Consider the following 15004-nt stretch of genomic DNA (forward strand, 5'->3'; position numbering starts at 1 on the left):
CACTGCCACACTGGAAGATCTAGCTTTGATTTTCTGTCCTGATCTTTCTCTGCTTGGGCTGGTTAATGCCAGTTAACACTGCGAAGGCAACAGTGTCAGCCCTTTGGACAAGGAGGTGATGGGTGGGGGCACCTCACATCATTTGAGTATCCTGTATGGCTGATTTAAAGATGGGTCCCAAAAGGAATCCCCACCAATGCTCCCCTAGGAGAATGATGGCTGCAACACAGGCCCTGAATGCTGGAGCTATTAAAATGGAGGAATCACCAGAACACAGGAAACCTTCCATTCCCTCCAGTATTATTCTTAGGCAGAACTGCAGAATAATAAGAACCATAGCTCCACTTGGGGTGGAAAGTAAGATTTCCCACTAGTGGGTAGTAATCAAAGGTGAGTCTGAGGTGCGATCGCATCTCATAGCTTCCCAGTGCCGCTGGCATAGGCTTAACATTAATGCTGACAAAAATATAGTATGGGTAGTTGTGTGTAAGGGGGAAACGGGATTCTGAAATCAATGTGACTTTTATACGTGCAAAGATCAGGAGCCGTCAGTTATTAGGAAACCTGTTAGGCTGCCATACCTTTTGGAGGATAAAAGGAGATGCTAGCTGACGCTGTTCCTTCAAAGGTTGCATAGGAAAAGGCTCCCACAGGCTGGTAGAGCCCAGGAATGTTGCAGAGTCTCAGTTCCTGGGTAGAGGTGAGAGCACGACCCCCTCACTCAGAGGTGGTGGTGGCTGGTTTTAGATGGTGCAGCATCTAGTCCTTCTCAGCCAGAAGTGCCCACACCTGGAGGAGAGCCACGAGGGGATAAAATGAATCGAAAAGATATTGAGGAGAGGGGCAAGTGGGGACATGGAAGATCCTACCTGACAGCAAGTGGGGGAAATTTCTCCCCTGTTCTCCAAATATTACAGATAATTTGCTGTATTACTCAGCCAAGGAACATATTGGCACACTATGCATGTGTTGACCGCAGTTGAAAGAAAACATACCACCTGCCTACCTTTTCCCATCCAAAATACAGAGTCTACTAACACTGGGAAAACTCACCCACCAAAGGAAACAAAGACCGGGGGCTTAGTGGTGTGGCCACCATTTATTGAATATGTTGAGCAACTCTGCTGTCCAGCAGCCAAAGCCTTTCTCTTCCCCGCTCTTTGCAAATTGACGCACCCTGACATTTCAGGTAATGAAAAACCTGTAATTAATACTGTCCAAAAATGAATGCCTGAAAGTAATCCATCCTGAGAGGCTTTGAGTTGTACATGGTTCCCTCCCCCTGCCTCACTGCATCCTCTTCCACATTCTTTCCTTCCACGCTGCTTTTTCTTGTGTGTATTTTGACTAGAGAGAAATGTAATGGACTCTACTTAGACAAGTGGTCAGAGAAGTGGTGGGAGTCAGTGACGGGTACTGAAGCTAGGGAAGGGTAAAGTCAAAAAATGGAAAACATGCCATATAGTGATAGTCTTAAGGAGCTCAACCTATGTAGCTTAACAAAGAGAAGATGAAGCGGTGATTTGATCACATCTTATATGTAACTACATGAGGAACAAATATTTGATGAAGGGCTCTTCAGTCTAATAGACAAAGATATAAAAAGCTCCAATGGCTGGAAGTTGAAGCTACACAAATTCAGACGGGAAATAATGCGCAATTTTTAACAGCGAGGGTAATTAACCATTGGAACAACTTATCAAGGGTTGTGGTGGGTGGATTCTCCATCACTGGCAATTTTAAAATCAAGCTTGGATGTTTTTCTAAAGATACGCCTTAATCTAAACAGGAATTATTTTGCGGGAGAGCTGTGGCCTGGGTTATACAAGAGGTCAGACTCGATGATCACAGCAGTCCCTTCTGGCCTCATAATCAATGAATCTATAAACAAATTAAAAGTAAGAGGCTGTTGGTATCCAACAGAGTTGCAGTAAGCATCCTGTTAATCTCCTAGTGATAGATGACTGAAACGTCTGGCTATATATAGGGTAATCTCACAGAGCAAAGCCCCTCAAGTATGGGGAAAAGGAAAAAAGATTAGATGGTAGAGTTCCTGTTCTAACATTTTCTAGAGGGGACAGCATTTATTAATATTCTGAATGAATAAAAACAGAAGTTGGCAGAGCAGAGAGAAAGGTCTGAGCAGTGAGATCATTGGAGGGATAAGAAGAAAATAAATCTTTTATTTCTTATTCATTTAAATATTTCTTCCTTAAACAATTACAATGAACATGCTGAGCAAACACAAGCTCCAGTTTAAAGAAGGATTTGGTCAACTATCTAGAAGAAAATATAAAGCAATTGCTGATGAAGTTTGTAGATGTCACAGGATTGGTGGGGTGGCAAATGACAACAAGGACAGGTCACTGATACAGAGCAACCTGGGGTCACTTGGTAAACTAGGCTCAAACAAACAACATGTGCTTTAATACAAAGAACTGCAGGGTGATTCATCTGGGAACAAAGAATGGAGACCACACTTAGAGTGACGGACTGTATTCTGGAAAAGCAGCAACTCTGACAAGGACTTGAGGGTCATTGTAGATTATCAACTGAACATGAGCTCCTGGTGCAATGCTTTGGCAAAAAAAGGCTAACCTGGATGTATTGACAGGAGAATACTGAGCAGGAGGTAACATTACCTATGTGTGTGGTAATAGTGAAACCACTCCTGGATTACCATGTAGGGTACTGGTGATCATACTTTAAAGAGGATGTTGAAAAATAGGGGAGGATTCAGAGAGAGCTACAAGAATGGCATGTGGTCTAGAAAACATCGTATAGTGAGAGACTAAAAGAGCTCAATCTGTTTAGCCAAAGAGAAGATTTTAACATGTGGCTTGATCATGATACATCAATATACAGGGAGAAGATATCTGATAGTAATCTAACAGGCAAAGGCATTATAAGATCCCTGTTGGGTTTTTTTGGCAAAAATAGTTCCACTTCTATTTTCCAATCTGGTGATTTTTGTACCTCGTTATTTCAAAGATTTATGTTCTAAAAAGGAAGGTTAGGAAGTCTAGTGTGATCACTTTCGCTGAGAGAGACCATTCCGTGCAACGGCAGTTTATAGTCAAATGAGATAAAGATTAATTTGGTGGTTGCAGAATCCAGATTTAATTTACCATCTGATACAATTGCTGCAAATCTCCCGTGGTACAAATGACTTCTGAGATTGAAGCCCATGATTGTCTTAACTCCATGAAATACAAAGGTTCCTGAAATTCAGAATTGGTTTCTTTTAGTGCCTTAAATTTGTTAGCTACATGTACATATACAATACTGGTGTAAGAACACACATACCACTAAAGGTTTGATTTTGTTTTCTAAATTACTCACCAATACCTGACCAATTTTGCCTTCACTTCTGGAACTGAGTTTTAATATTAGGACAAAGAGCTTTAGCGGACACAGAAAGTGGCCTTTATGTGTTTGAAGCAACCCGCTTTTTTTGCATTTCAAGTGTTGCTTGGTTTTTGTTAATATGATTATGTATTTAACTCAAGCAGAGCCTCTTGTAACCAAGGAAAGGAAAACAGGAGACTCCATGAAGTCCACTAGTGTCCTTGCTATGTAGATGTAATTTACCTGGGAAGTATTTAGACACTATTGTGATGGACCCTCTACAAAACACTAAGGTAGATAGTTTATTATGCACTAGAGTCTTGCAGTAATGATGTAATACCAAGCAGCTGGGTTGAAATGATCCATTATTAACAGAAGGGCCATCCTAATGGTAGTTATTATCTCCAGAATGCTTTGTTTCATGGGGCAGGCAGAAGCAATAGAATGAAAAACAGAAAACAAGAGAAACCTACTATCAGATGGAAGACCCTTCTGGAAATCTTTGGGAGGGCAACGTGAGTCACAGCAAAGAGATGAAGAACTGGTCTCCCTACCCAGGGGAAAGAGGGAGAGGAGAATTTTTCCTTTCAAGACTGTGTTCTAGGACTAGGGAGGAGAGTTAATGTATAATGTGAAACTCTAATTTGAATAAAGGCATCTCCAAAGCAGGGCTGGAAATGGTGGGTAACAAGGGTTCGAACCAGCTCTACTTTTGGTAGAAATGAGAAGCGGGTCAGGAGACTGAGCCTAAAATTCAAACTGGACATCAGGGTGATTGTCTTCTCTCCACTGCTGATTTAGAAACCCTGCTGTCTGTACCCCTCTAATGAGTCGTAAGCTGACAGGTGCGATGTTTAGTTCAGACTTGGATGAACCTAATAGCTTCACGGAAGAACAGTATTCAGAATGCTTATTTACTGGTGCCAGCTTCTGATGTAAAACTCAGAATAAATGGCTTTATTCTTTTCCTACCACCAGCATCACATTACTACGAGACTGGTAGGGGTCTGTTTGGGATCGTGCTCTGGGGGCCCAGTGTTCAAATGTGGGCACTTAAATTGGGCATGTAGTTTCTGCATTTGGATGCTCAAATGAGCGTTTATGTGTTCAAATACCTGTCTCAAGGCCTTGATCCAGTGCCCATTGAAGTCAATGGAAAGATGTTTCTTGACTTCAGTGTGGCCTGGATCATACTTTTATACTAAGTGTCCCCTTGAGTTTGATGATGTTTGAGTACCTGATTTAGGTATTCAGGTTTAAAAATTGGTCTCTGAGTGTTTATTTCTTCCTCTGTCTTCCCTTAGTTCTTCAGGACCCTTTAGAAAAAGGACATTTGAAGAAAGCTTCTGCTTTTGATAACTTTTACCCGGGAACAACATTTCTGCTTGGAATGGTTATTGTTTCCTCCCTGCCTGTGGCTTGTTACACTTTCTTGCTCCTTCTTGCCTTTAAATTAAAGCATGTTATATGGATTAAGAACTGGCTAACTGACCTCAAAAAGTAGTTGTCAATGGGGAACCATTATCGAATGGGGGTTCTTCTAGGGAGGGTGCTGCATAGGATGGTACTAGGCCCAAAGCTATTCAACATTTTTGTCAGTGGTCTGCAAATCAATATAAAGTCACCGCTGATAAAATTTTCAGATGACACAAAGGTTGGTGGAGTGGTAGATGATGATGAGGGCAGGGGTGTCATATGGTGAGATCTGGATTGGTTGGGAAGCAGATCTCATGCATACAAAATACATTTGAATACAGCAGAATGCAATTATACATCTAGGAACAAGGAATGCAGACATACATACAGAATGCTAGTCTGTATCCTGGACAGCAGTGATTCTGAAATGGATTTAGGATCATAGTGAACAAGCAATTCAACATGAGTTCCCAGTGCAAAGCTGTGGTAAAAAAGGCAAATGCAGTCATCGGATGTATAAAAAAGGAAGTAGTAAGTAGGAGCAGAGAGGTGATTTTACTTCTGTGTAGGGAATTGGTGAGACTGACACTGGAATATTACATACAGTTACAGTGTCTGCATTTTAAAAAAGATATTGAAAAGCTGGAGAGGATACAGAAGAGAACCACAAAAATGAATGAGGGCTGGAGAAAATGCCTTACGGTGAGAGAACCTAAAGAGCTCAATCTGTTAACTTGTCATAAAGGAGTTAGAGATTACAGTATATAAGTACCTTCATGGGGTGAAAATATTGGGTACTAAATAAAGGGATAGCAAGAAGCAATAGCTCGAAGTCGGAAGCCAGACAAATTCAAATGAGAAATAAGGCACATTTTTTAACAGTGAGGGTGAACAGCCATTGGAACAAACTACCAAGGAAAGTAGCAGATTCTCTGGCTCTTGATGTTGTCAGATCAATATTAGATGTCTTTCTGGAAGACATACTTCAGTTAAACACGGGTTACTGGTCTCAGCACAGGGGAAACTGGGTGAAAATGAATGGCCTGTGATATTGGGGAGATCAAACTGGATGATCTAATAATCTCTTCTGGCTTTTAAGTCTATGCATCTATGAAGTTAAGCTCCAGTTTTGCAAACACTTAAGCACATGTCTAAATTTACTCACAAGAGTAGATCCCATTGACTATGTGTCTGATTAAGTGCTTGCAAAATCTAGGCGTTAGGACCTGATCCACCCACTGAAGTCAATGGAAAAACTCATATTGACTTCGGTGGGCATTGGATCTGGTCCTTAGATTGTAAACTCTTTGTGGCCGGAGTCATGGTCATTTTGTGTGTGTGTATTCAGTGTCTACCAGAAGCAGGACCCTGATCATGCTACCACAATACCAATAATTAATTAACTAAGGCTGCACCATTAGTACCCGGTCTACCAATATCTGATTCCGTCTGAAGAGAGATTTTAGCAAAACAAATTATTTAACACCCCTTGGATTGGTTTGTTTGTTTTGTAACTGTAAATATTCATTAAAGTTCATTGTCTAATGTGGAACTGAAGCTCTGTGGGACCAGGGCCGTGTCTGCTTTAGCGTCATGCAGATCAATAGTGAGGAAAACAACGTGCGAAAAATGTTTCTGAGCAAAAGACTTTTATTGCCTGACTTCATGAAACTTGTGTGCCAGCAACAGCACCGATGCTTTTGATCAGTGGTGTCAGGACAGTTTGCAAAGTTACTGTTAGAGTTGATGGAACATAGTGAGAGAAAGCTCAGGACACCTATTGGGATGCATGGTAGATGTAATTGAGTTTGAAGGTATGTAAATGGTATATGGAGTGAGAGTGGGGTTCCCAAACAGCACTGTACTATTACACATGCAGTATAAAATTTCCTATTACATTTTAAATTCAGTAAGGGATGTGATTTAACCAAAATGTTCAGACTCTGCTATGGTGACTGTGGAATACGACGAGCTAGAGAGAAAAGGAAGAAATGGAGAATATTTGGATCAAGAGATAACATCTATTTTTTCTTGATGGGAAGTCCATATGAGAGATGCTTAAGCACAAGCAAGTTTTCTAGCAGCTGCCAAGGTATAGGACAGCTATAGGATTTAAAATGCTCCCTGGGCTGTCTAGAGACCTTTTGCCTTTATGTAGGAGGGGTAAAAATTGATCCACTATGAAGGTGAATAATCCTCTTTGTTCCCCACCCCCACATATCCCTGTTCTTCAACTCTTGCTGCTTGTGGCAGCAGGCTGGCATTCCATATTGAAGACCCCCTGGCTGACAAAAGGGAGTGATCTGCAGGCTCGTTTGACAGCAGTCATCAATAAGAAACAGAAATGTCACTCGAAAATCCCTTTTTTTCTGCCTACAAAGGGAAACAAAACTTGTGAAGGTGAAATGCGGATGAGAGAGAACTCTGAAAATATACGAGCAGCAATTTGAGTCTATGTAAGAGCTTTGAGAACCAAGCATTTCCCTCTGCTGCCTGCGGCATGCTTGCCTTCTGAATAAATGGACACAAATCAGACGTCAAGAATTATAACATTCAAAAACCAGTTGGAGAACACTTCAGGACTTCAGTCTCTTTGGGCACTCGATTACAGACCTAAAAGTTGCAATTCTTCAAGAAAAAAACTTCAAAAACAGATTCCAACGAGAGATTGCTGAATTGGAATTAATTTGCAAACTGGATACAATTAATTTAGGCTTGAATAAAGACTGGGAGTGGATGGGTCATTACACAAAGTAAAACTATTTCCCCATGTTTATTCCCCCCCCCCCACCGTTCCTCAGATGTTCTTGTCAACTGCTGGAAATGGCCCACCTTGATTATCACTGCAAAAGGTCCCCCCCCCGCCACCCTTTGCTGGTAATAGCTCACGTTAAGTGATCACTCTCGTTACAGTGTGTATGGTAACACCCATTGTTTCATGTTTGCCCTGTATATAAATCTCCCCACTGTATTTTCCACTGAATGCATCCGATGAAGTGAGCTGTAGCTCATGAAAGCTTATGCTCAAATAAATTTGTTAGTCTCTAAGGTGCCACAAGTACTCCTTTTCTTCTGAAACTGGTGTCAATACTAAATGCTGGTAATATACTTAGAATCTTAGAATATCAGAGTTGGAAGGGACCTCAGGAGATCTAGTCCAACCCCCTGCTCAAAGCAGGACCAATCCCCAATTTTTTTTGCCCCAGATCCCCAAATGGCCCCCTCAAGGATTGAGCTCACATCCCTGGGTTTAGCAGGCCCGTGCTCAAACCACTGAGCTATCCCTGGCACTGATGGTGCCTGTAAGTCTCTAGGGAGACTCCTTGTCTCATTCCGCCCTCTTGCAGTCTATAGTGTCAAGTCACAATGTTGCTAGTGTCCATAAACAGTGCTTCAGAGAGGCAGAGAACAATATGGTCATAAATTTATTTTGGGTACGTAGCACCTAGGTAGCTCAGTTATGGATCAGAGCCCCATTGTGCAAGAGGTTGTATAAACAAGTAATAAAGAAGTTGGTCCCTGCCTCAGAGAGGTCACAGTCTAGGCCCCGATCTTGTGCTGATCACTTCTGTGCTCTCCCAGTGCAAGATTAGGGCCTAGGCAAATGCTTTCACTGATTATCATGGGACTCGCTGTGGGAGGGTGCTGATTGCCTCCTGAAGGATGTTGAGCACCCTCAGCTCCCATGGAAGGGAAGCGGAGATGCAGATAATCAGTTCCTCACAGGATCGAGCCTTTAATCCTCTGTCTTAATAGATATGCAAAGGAGTGAGCAGAGTTAACTTTTTAACCTAATCAGACTACGGATGTTGGCTTTATTTATTTTTAGGAACAAATAAATTCATCATTTCTCTAAAAGAAATAAGTCATTATTTTCCAAATAGACTTCATTGCCCACATGTCTTTATAGAAAATAGGAATAACAATGTTTAATTATGATTAAGGATGGACTGAAATTCCCATAGCACCTATTTAATCAAAAGTAGATGCTCTCTGTGCGGTGCAGTGTTTTCATGCTGTGTTATAGTGACAGTAGCATGTTATTAACAAAACATAATAGGAAAAGTTTTATGTATAACTAATGCACCCTTGTTTTGTAGGTTACAAGGCTGGATAACTATTGGAATTGGTTCTTACTAGCATCATTCTGCAAGAAGCAATCGTATAAATGTGACTATAGTGTGTATTAGTGCTTTACTCACTCTTCAGCTTCTACTGTGGCTGAACACCTCTTCCAATTACTCACTATGTGGCTTGATGCTATAACAGGGCATTTCATAATAATAATAATACCTAGTTCTTTTATAGCACTGTTCATCAAGAGAGCTCAGAATGCCTTACGAAGTATCATTAACCCCATTTTACAAAAGGGGAAACTGAGGTATAGAGAAGCAAACTTTGTCCAAAATCATCTGGCAGGCTAGTGGTAGAGCTGAGAATAGAAGTCGTATCTCCAGAGTCCCAGCCCAGTGCTCTGTCCACGAAGTCACACTGCTTCCCATTTGGTTCACCTCTACTTGGGGTTCATTAGTAGTGCTTGCTTTGTCTGTGCATGTGCCAGAGGGTTTTCATATCAGTGATGTTGATCAGGCACCTTCTGCCAGAACTAAATTAATTTTAAATAAGAGATGCACAAATATAGTGTCTTTTATGTTATCAGATTTCTTCTGGTAGCATCTTTGCCAAATGCATAAAAGTCTGCAATTAGTGGCAGCACATGAGATATAGTCTGTTATTCTGAATAGTTTATTTCTAAAGTAGCTTGACATTGTATTCATTTGATTTATCTGTTCTACAAATATTTTGTTTCATTACCCTTGAGAAGAGTGAAATGTTAGTGAGAAATATTTCATTCCTTTTTTTCCATAAAATGGGAACTGCATAAGTGAAGTGTCATGGTAGAGAAAAAAACGTATTCTTGTGGCGAAGGCACAGGGATGGTGCTTAGGAGATCTAGGTTTGATTCCCAGCTCCGTCTCAGACTTTCACTGGTAAGCTACTTATGGCTCTATTCTGCAAAGCGCTTAAGCCCTGCAAGTTCAGCCTAGAATCTGAAGGTCAAGATGCACTCTATTCTGCCCCACCAGAGGCAATCAGAGTTTAAAGATTCTGTTGATGATGAGTGAAGCAGAATGCAAACCAGCTCTGTTCCCAAAGCTGTATTGGCTGTTAAGTACTAACAGGAGTGAAAAGTAGCAAAACCATATTTCTGTTAGATGGATACTGTCACAAAAGTGAGCAGGTTTGACGCTAAGTAAGCAAACAGAAAGCCTATCGAACTGATTTTTTCATTTTTACATAGTCTCCTTTCAAAGTAGGACAGCAAGTTAAGTGATAGGTGTCTTTCAAAATAAATTCTTAGCCTTCTAGTTGCCAATCAAAAAATGTGTTCCTCACTGATCCAGTCTAGATGTGCCATACACCAATTAAAAGGTGCACCAAAATGGCTTTGGTTTTTCAAATTGGTCACTTGGTGTCCAGTCCTTAGGAAATGCTTTACAGCTCCTGCTAGGAGTCACCCAGCCTCCACATGTACAAATCCAGGGAATGTTAGTAAGATCATCCATCTGATGACGGTTGTTGGGATGAAGCACAAGGTGCTCTTTGAGGTAGCCATGAGCAAGCCACATGAGGGCTTACAGATCAAACCCAATACTTTGAATTGCCATGAGGAACAAACTGGAGGTGGAGGCTGAGTTTACTGCACAGATGTAGTATTCTCCATGCGAGAGATACCTCTGTCATTCCGCACTATCTGAAGTTTGAGTGATCTCCAAGGAAACTGCACTTCACTAATCCAGTCTGGAGGGGAGGTCACGAGCTGCTGTGGTCTGCAAAGGTCGGTAATGCACTCTGTGTTACCGCTACTACTGGGGAATTACCTTTGAGTAGAGAACTTGGTCAGAGTTTTCAAAAATGGGTGTCCAACGTTTGGCTTCTAAATTTAGGCACCTCATTATGTGGTCTGACAGTTCCTGCTGTAAGGGGGGTTGCAACAACAGCAAATTGTTAAACTTCTAAAATTAAACACATTTAATGAGCTCCAGCTGGCTCCTTTCCCTCATGGCATGTGGAATTGATACTGTTCCTTGTTAACAGACCCCAAATGACCAAGGCTTGATTTCACCAGGCATCACTGAGGTCCTTGACAGGCTACAACCCAACATACTCTGAGGATCTCTGCAGGCAAAACTGGTTGTACCATCTGAAACTCACCTAGAAAGCACCAATCTCATAGAGAAAAATTTCTAATAGGGGCCAATCAAAGTGAATCATTTCCCAAATTCCACCCTCTTCCCCTTTTTTTTTTAAATAGCTGTGAGAATTCGGCCCCATTGTGGTTCTTACACTGTGCCCATCATGGTACCTAAGCATTTTCCAGTAGTCAATTCAGTTCTTTCCATCTTTCTCCATTCTTGTTGGAGGAATATTGCATGTGGATTTTTTATTAGTAGCATTATTTTTAGTATTTTATTTCATTTACATGCACCTTGTTGCTTGTTCTTATTCGTGGAGGCCAGGTTGAAGTGCACTGGATATTGCGGGGGTTCTTATGTCCGGAAGGATTTTGCTTGAGAATCTTGACCCAGGGCCTTAGAAAACTCTCATCTCCAGCTTTCCCTCTTTGATTGGGAACAACCAGATGTGTGAGGCAGGCATCCCCCAAATGCTGAGGGCACAAATTTACTAACTACTGATTCTATAAATAAATTAACTTACAAAGTTCAACAAGAGAAGTGTAAAATGGGGAGCGCTGCAAAGACTTATCTCGTCAAAGCTGAGGCAGTCTACAGAGTCAGCGCGGTGGTGACTCAACAGCACCCAGAGAATCTTTTCTTCCTCGGGAAAAAAAAAAAAAAGCAGGGGAAACTTTAGGCCTTGAACCAGCAAAGTGCTTAAGCACATGCCTAATTTTAAGCGCATGTAAAACAAATGTAAGGGAGAAGAATATCAGTTCAGTATTATGGATTCTCAGCTTCCATTTACACATATAAATAAAGTGCTCAGCATGTGGGGTTCACATTGGGTGCTGTGAAAATCTGGCTCTTGGTGTTACCACAGGAGCGGCTGCATATGGAGCATGTTTAGAAACATGTCCCTTATTTAGTTGCCCAAATGGCAGCGGAGCTCTTCTAAAAATCCATCCCCTATTGTGAGCGATGAGCTGTTTTGAAAATCTGTGCCCTAGTGCTGAGACGTGACATGGAGAGCACCAAGAGGCAAAATTCTGAAACCTCACCTCCCAGGTCACGCATAGGTCAATTTGTCTCGGCTGACTTTGCTCCATCCATGCAGAAATACATTAATTTAGTAGCAGGAGAGGCTACCTGCTCTTTAAACAGTTTCCTAACCTACAAAGAAGTGTGATTATGCTGAACACACATGAAAAATCTAAGAAACCCCTAGCCCCTTCAGCCGTGTCTTCACTAGAGATTGAGCTCGAGGGCTGCATCAGTTGTTCCCACCCCCATCCAGATGCCAACCCCCTTGATGGTGTGTTACTCATGGTATTAATTAAGGTAGCATGTTGGTGTGGCCTAGGGCAGACTTTGAGTCAAGCTGCCTTGATTGCAGCTGCATTGTGGTCTCAAGTTAGCCCTGTGACAGAACAGTCTCTGGCCACTAGTCCTTCAATGCCTCCTCCACTATCTGACTGAAAGTGGGATGGAACTGTAGACTTGGAATGGAAAGGAGATGGGGCCTACTTTTCCCTTTGGTGTTGGCCCCACGGCTCTGAACAGGAACCTGTATAAGGATCTGATCCAAAAATTATTGGAGTCAAATAGACTCTGTTTTCTTAAGTGGTCTTTGAATCAGGCCCTAAGCCCAGTTACTGTTTAAACCGGTTTATAACATAGTTGGCTGTCCAGTCTAGAAGAAAAGGATTTTTAAAATGACTTTTATATGATGTGTCCCTATCGCATTTTAAGTCTAGCTTAATTAGAAAAGTGCTTAGTGGATACTACTCTTATATATGGCTTATACATGCTTAGTGGATACTGCTGTTCTGCATGGCTGAGTGGATACTACTGTTATGCATGGCTTATACGTGCTCAATGTGTACTACTCTTCTGCTCCACCTCATCTAAAAATGGACTTCACCGTTTTAAACTTTGCTGTAAGGCGATGGGTTAAAACAAAGGAGGAGCAAGAGGCAGTGCACCTTCCCTTCCTTCGCTGAAAGCAGAGGGAGAGCTCCCTGTCCTCTCTTTGGCTTTGGGAAGCAGCATACCCGTAGGACTGTTAATTAAAATTAAGCTTCAAAGCTCCACTGTGAGGTAGGTCAGTATTATTATATCCATTTTGTACATGGAGGGGCAGGGGTGCTGGGACTAGCGGTGCTGGGGGTGCAGCAGCCCCTCCTGGCTTGAAGTGGTTTCCATCATGTACAGGGTTTGCAGTATGGTTAAATGGCTTTCAGTACCCCCACTACAGAAATTGTTCCCACGCCACTGAAGGGCGAGGGGAAAGGAGGCGGAGTGAGTCACACAGTAAATGTCGGAGGCAGGAATAGGGCAGGCTTCTGGGCCCTGTCACCTGGGCCACACTTGTGGAGGCAGCACACATAGCGGCCTCTAGATGTTACTACATCAAAGGATCCACCCAGAGCTGATTGAACAGCCTTACTTTTACAGTGTTGTACTTCCCCTTCCCCGGGGATACATACTTGAGGCACGGCTCAACATTTGACTTCTGTTGTTTCCTGGTTCACTGCTTGCGGTTCTAGTGAACTAGTGCGGTTCACTTGGCCTAGAGCTGCACTAGCTTGTGTGTGTGTGCACAAGTGCCCTTGGCTGAAAGCTAACAGACCTGCTCTGATTCCACACGGCAGCGCCTTCTACTAAGGGAGCTGGTGAAATTCACAGGGAACTGACTGCCTTGGATTTGAATGGCACTTGCTTGTCTGCTTGAAGCCAATGGAGATGATCATAGATGGTATCTGGAACAGTGCCCGATTAAGCTTCAGTGGGAGCCCCTACCCCTTCCTCTCCATGCCTTCTTCCCAGCATCCGGGAGGGGAATGTAGGGTGTTTTCCTTTTCTCTATCTCCTGGTGTGGAAGGAGGGACTTTGGTAGCTATAGTTAATTGGCTCATCACCTTGTGTGCTCCTGCAGTTGGCATCCTACTTTGTGTGAGGTCAGGCTCATTTCAGACATGGACTCCAAAGAGGTTTGAGAACCTTTAGAGCCCCATACTGAGGTTCGTTATTCAGTGCAGTAGTCAGGGGCCAGCTACCATCCCGTTGACTGGGGGAGAGAAAATTAATGTATCTTTGTGTGCTCCTGATAATGCCGAGAGGCCTCTCGGATACCCCATGGTGATGGGCACTATATAAGAACCTGGATAGGATGGGGCATGTTGAGAAGCCTTAAGAGTTGGCATCAGCTGCCAGGTTTTTGTTGTCAGGGATTCACCCACCAAGTTACAGGAACTTGGTTGGGTGTGTGAAGAACCAAGCCATTTATAATCCCATACACTAACTTGGATGGAGAAATCTTTCACAAAAACAGTTTGACCTATAAGCCTGTCCAAATTCTACATGGGCATGATCCCAGTTCCTATCAAAACCTACTGAAGATTCCAAGGCTTAAATTTGGAAAAGCAACTAGGGGAAGAGAAAGTGCAGAAGCAGTTTGTCTGATGCATGTCAGAGACCATGACATTTTGGATGTCCAATTTGAGGCACTTTAAAGGGGCCTGACTTTCAGGAAGTGCCAAACACTTGCCCTCTGAAAATCAAATCCCTTTGAAGTGTCTTAAGTTGAGCATCCAAAATCAGTAATTTTTGAAAATAGAGGCCCCATTTACTTTAATGGGAGTTGGATCAAGCAATAAGTCACCTTTCATTGCCAAGAAACTGGCCACAATTAGTCTTGGGGTAAGTGAATGCAGCTGCTTGTGAAATCGGTGGACGTTAAACCTGCTGAATTTGGTCCAAGGTGACTGTCATCTATAATTTTGTGTTGCCATGTAATAAAAATAACCACTAGCAGCTAAAAACAGCTTCCATACAAGGAGAGATTAAAAAAAATGGGGACTCTTCAGCTTAGAAAAGAGATGACTAAGTGGGGGTATAATAGAGGTTTATAAAATCTTGAATGGAGTGGAGAAAGTGAATAGGGAAGTGTGATTTACCCCTTCACATAACACAAGAACTAGGGGTCACCCAATGAAATTTACAGGCAGCAGGCTTAAAATAAACCAAGGGGAGTACTGCTTCACACAAGGCACAGTCAA

The 15004-nt window shown here is 42.3% G+C and overlaps 1 protein-coding gene across 2 annotated transcripts in view; it reads left to right on the plus strand.

The window, feature by feature from the left end:
- TSPAN4 (tetraspanin 4) overlaps positions 1–15004 on the plus strand; it is a 518538-nt gene that overhangs the window by 108423 nt on the left and 395111 nt on the right. The gene's annotated exons all lie outside the window — the stretch shown is intronic.

This window comes from Lepidochelys kempii, chromosome 6 (genome assembly GCF_965140265.1).
Source record: "Lepidochelys kempii isolate rLepKem1 chromosome 6, rLepKem1.hap2, whole genome shotgun sequence".
Lineage (NCBI taxonomy): Eukaryota > Metazoa > Chordata > Testudines > Cheloniidae > Lepidochelys > Lepidochelys kempii.